At 34.7% G+C, this 4,234-nt stretch overlaps 1 long non-coding RNA gene across 1 annotated transcript; it reads left to right on the top strand.

Annotated features, from left to right (window-relative positions):
- The first annotated feature begins 2,687 nt into the window (after nucleotides 1–2,687).
- LOC131280431 (uncharacterized) lies at nucleotides 2,688–3,864 on the top strand. The gene is made up of 2 exons (XR_009188023.1): nucleotides 2,688–2,737; nucleotides 3,596–3,864. It is a non-coding gene; the product is annotated as an uncharacterized lncRNA (long non-coding RNA).
- The last annotated feature ends 370 nt before the right edge of the window (nucleotides 3,865–4,234 follow it).

Here is a 4,234-nt window from a genome sequence, read left to right as displayed (position 1 = left end):
CCAAGTAACATATCCATCAGGCCATTGTAGTTACTAGAGCTTGAAAGAGATTAGGTCTGGAGATTTCGATTTTAAAGTCATTCCCACAAAAGTAACCACTGAAGTTATGAAAAATAAGTCTTGCAGAACATGATGATTCACAGACTGGAGGAAGTAGAGTCAATGAAAAAGAGAAAATAAAATGAAGCAGCATTGTCTAGGATTTGGAGGCATGAAGAATAATGAGTTTTAAGACAAGGCCAACTCTGAGCCCAAATCAACAAGGCACTCTCACATGCATTAACTCATTTTATCCATGCAATAGTCCTTCAGGATGGCTCTATTTATTTGATAGATGATAATACCAAGGTACAAAGAGATTTCCTGATTTTGCCAGTTCACACAGCTAAGAAGTAATGAATCTAGCTAGCACAGTGACTCCCAACTGGGGGTCATTTTTGCTCCCTGAAGACGTTTGGCAATGTCTGGAGACATTTTTGGTTGTCATAACCAGGGGGGAAAAAGGTGAAGTGCTACTAACAAGTAGTGCGTAGAGGTCAGGCTGCTAAACATTCTGAAATGTACAGGACAACCCCCAAAACAGAGAATTATCTGGCCCAAAATGTCAAAAGTGCTGCTCTTGAGAAACCCTGTTCTAGCAAATAGTCTTTCAAATGTCTTTCCATGACATCACTTTATCCATTCCTATCCAACCAGGTGGCTCCACTACCGCCAACATTAGACTAAGAGAGTCTTGGCAGAATGCTCTGGAATCTGTTTATTTTTGTGTAGTGCATGATACTGAGTTAGAAATTCTGGAGGTAAGGACCAAAAATCTGTGTTTTTAAAATTTTCCCAGATGATTCTGAGGCACTCTAAAATTTGAAAACCAGTAAAGTTTTTTTTTTTAAGTCTGACAAATTTGGTAATTAGAAAGCCAATTCCCTACTGTGCATGTACCTTTTTAGAAGGTGTCAGAACACTGTGGGTGAAGGAATGAATAGTTGATAAGAAAGCATGAGAGATTCAACCTAGTTGAGTTCTAATAGATAAAATCCTGCCTTGTATTTTCAGAATAGTGACCCTGTGACTCATCATATTTTAGTATAGCTGATTCTCCAATGGTAGGAACCATATCTTCCTCATTTATAAATTTCCCTTGTTACTAAATGCAAGAATATTATATAACAGGCATTTAATAAATGTTTGTTGAGTGAAAATAGTCACACTTTTAAAAGCCCTGCTTTGAATTTGGGGTAAGCCAGTGTTCACCTTTACCTTTACAATACAAGGTCTTACAAGGAACCTAGAAAGTACATTCTCCTAGCCTAATTCCCCTAGTTATGCATCAGTAGTACACTAATTGAGGAAACCCTAAATAAGTTTATTAAGATAGAAGAATTAGTAGATAAGGGATAGAGAATTTTCTTTCTGTGCACCCATTGGGTCAGTTGTTAGCCCATATAAAACTGTGAGATAATTTGGTTATTTCAGTATCATAAAAAAAGGAAAAGAGTTTCGAGCATGGAAATACTGTAGTTTTATATACATTTAATAAAGTGACCTTAGCAGCCATTTGGAGGATAGACTCAAGTGGGACAAAGGCTAGCCAAGAGTTGGAAGATCTACTATATTCATTTCACCAGTGGTCTCCAAAGTGCAAGAAGTTTACCCTGAAAGGATACAAGTCTGTTCATTGCAGGATGGGAAGGAAATATCTGCACCTGTTTATATGAATTTATTATATTTCTGTTCATCTCAAAAATTATATTTTACTAGAATTTAATATATGGATTAATACCAAGACTTTCACTTTGTCCATGTTCCAGAGGGCCATGTGCTAGTTATCCTGATGGCAGAGAAGAGAGCACTACAATGCAACTCCTCATTTCATATACTTTCAGAGTACATGTTTCATTAACATGTGGCCAATTAAGTGGATTTATGGATTATATTATCTAATTTAAGGTAGCCCTCACAAAAAGAACAAATGATTTTTAAATGATTCCTGCAAAGAGACATTAGATGGTAGATACTATTAATAATTAAAGCACAAGAAAATGCAGAGCTGTAGTTTCTTCTCGATTAGTTTCTTCTCTTAGCTCAACTACATTATAAGTTAAGAGCAATAGCTGCATATTCAGATCTGACAAGAAATTGACCAAAAAGCCTAAATTACCTGTAAGTCTATTTGAAAGATGGCTTTGCCTCTATAAAAATAAACCTTACCCAAATTGTATATTGTACCATGAGATGTTAGCTACCTGTAGTACATAGACATCAAAATTGGTAAGATGTTTAAGCGATGAGAATGAAAAAATATATTGCTACTCACAATGACATGAATGAACTTCAGAAGCCTCACTTTGAACCAAAGAGACCAGATACAAGGAGGACATGGTATTTTATTGCATTTGAATAAAGAACAAAGAAAACAAATCTCATCTATGGTGTCAGAGGTCAGGCTAGTGTTTACCTTTGGCGATGGTGGAAGGGGAGAGGATGTAGTAACTGGGAGAGGGTACAAGGAAAGCTTATGGGGTACTGGTAATGGTCTATTTCTTGATCCAAGTGCTGGTTACTCAGAGTCTTAGTTTGCCAGGGTTGCTATGACAAATATCACACAATGGACTGGCATAAACAGTAAGCATTTATTATCTCACAGTTTTGAAGGCCAGATATCCTAGATCAAGATATCAGCCAGGCCATGCTTTCTCCTGGCATCAGCAGTGTTCTGGAGGCAGTCCTTCTTCCCATGGTGAGCTCTCTTATTTCTTTGGCTTCTTCTGTTTACTAGCTTCTTCTGGTTTCTATATTCCTCTCCTCATAAGGCCTCCAAACATATGGATTAAAGCCAACCCTGACTCAGTTGAGTCACACCTTAACTAACAACATTTTCAAATGTTCCTATTTACAAATGAGTTCACAACCACAGGAACACAGATTATGATTTGAACATGTCTTTCAGAGGGAACATGATCCAATCCCCAAAACAAAAGCTGTGTTCCAACACGTAGCTGGACACTCACAATTTCTCCTCCTTTCTCTATGAATGTTATTCTTGAATAAAAGTTTACTTAAAATTATTTTTTAAAGCAAAATATTTAACCAGAGCATCAAGAACATTGACAAAATTCTTATATAAAATTATTCTGTAGTTTGTGAGCAAACTGCTTTTTGTACTGTTAATATCTTTTAATAAATGATTGTTCCATTGTCATCATTTCTCTCCTAAAATGTATATTTAATGTATAAGATATTAGTCAACTATATAAAATATAACTACAAATAAATTGGAAAGACAGAAACAGAATAGCAGCTATGTACGGCAGGGGGAGCATAATGAGATTGAGAGGTGATTATTAAGCCATAAAGCTTTTTTCCTCTGTCTGTTTTTTAATTATTTTTAATTTTTAAATTATTATTATTGGAATAATGAAAATGCTTTAATAATTGAAGTGATGATGGCACAACTATATGATTACACCAAATACTATTGATTGTACACTTTGAATGGATTATATGCCTTATTAATATATATCAATAAAATTGAATTTTAAAAAGTGCATTTATTTAATTTCATCAACTATAAATAACAATGTATTTGTGCTCATAGGTTTACTGATGGGGATGTGCCATTTGAAAACCATGCAGTCTAAGGCAGAAGTTAGTGAGAGTCTGAGCCACATCAACAGCATTGGGAATAAGAGGAGGGGATGGAGAGGAGAGAGAACAAGAAAAACCATCTTCATTTTGATCCACAACAATAACCCATGTCATGCAATCAGCAGCCAAAAATGATTAATTTATTATTTTTGAAAGCCTCACAGATAAGAGTCACTCCTAGGAGGAAACCTTAACTAATTAAAGTGACTTTCTAGATTACTATAACTAGCAATGAAGTACTTGCTTTTCAAAGAAGGTATAGGAAAAATTCTAAAATCAAGTACTGTAATTATTTTCTTAAGTATGGAAAAAAGTGCAGTGCTTTATTACCAGGTCTATGGAAAAGGTAGTATAATTAATCATCAGTTATATTCTTAAAATTAGACTTCTTTTAAAACATAAAAGTCAGAGAAAAGCATTCATTTTTAATTGGGGTTTTAAGACTACATTTTAAATCAGCATTATGAAAATATTATTAAGACAAAAACCATTTACATTGCCCACAAAAGACCCTATTCTCAGTAATGTGCATCAAGTATATCATCTGTAATAAGACTTTGCCCTGCTTGGCATTTTTTAATAAAATAAA

This window comes from Dasypus novemcinctus, chromosome 11 (genome assembly GCF_030445035.2).
Source record: "Dasypus novemcinctus isolate mDasNov1 chromosome 11, mDasNov1.1.hap2, whole genome shotgun sequence".
NCBI lineage: Eukaryota > Metazoa > Chordata > Mammalia > Cingulata > Dasypodidae > Dasypus > Dasypus novemcinctus.
This window is presented reverse-complemented; position numbering and strand designations above follow the sequence as displayed.